Here is a 436-nt window from a genome sequence, read left to right on the forward strand (position 1 = left end):
ATGATGTACTATCTACAGCGTGACTAGCCGGGTAAAAAAAGTGTAAAAAAATTGAGATTTTATATCGACTCGAGAAAACTAAAAAGGATTAATCCTTTTTGGAGAAAATAATCTTTCTGCACGCTTGTAGGTTGCTTGTATCCTAGAAAATATGATGCAATGGAATAAGTCAGCAAGTTGATAATATCGTAGTGTACGATCAATGAAGTGCCGCAATTTTCTGTCTCCATCGACTGATATATCTGTAATAAATAAATGAAGTCGCACACAATCTCGCGGATATCCCAATAACACGCGAAGAATCAAATTGGCGATAGCTGAGAATAGCGCGACGGCCTACGCGCGTTTCGTGGCGTTTTGTATCTTTTTTTTTTTTTTTTTCTAATATAACGTCACGTGGCGTCGCAATGTTGAGAAAGGATATATATCTATAAAG

This window comes from Atta colombica, unplaced genomic scaffold (genome assembly GCF_001594045.1).
Source record: "Atta colombica isolate Treedump-2 unplaced genomic scaffold, Acol1.0 scaffold46, whole genome shotgun sequence".
NCBI classification, from domain to species: Eukaryota; Metazoa; Arthropoda; class Insecta; order Hymenoptera; family Formicidae; genus Atta; species Atta colombica.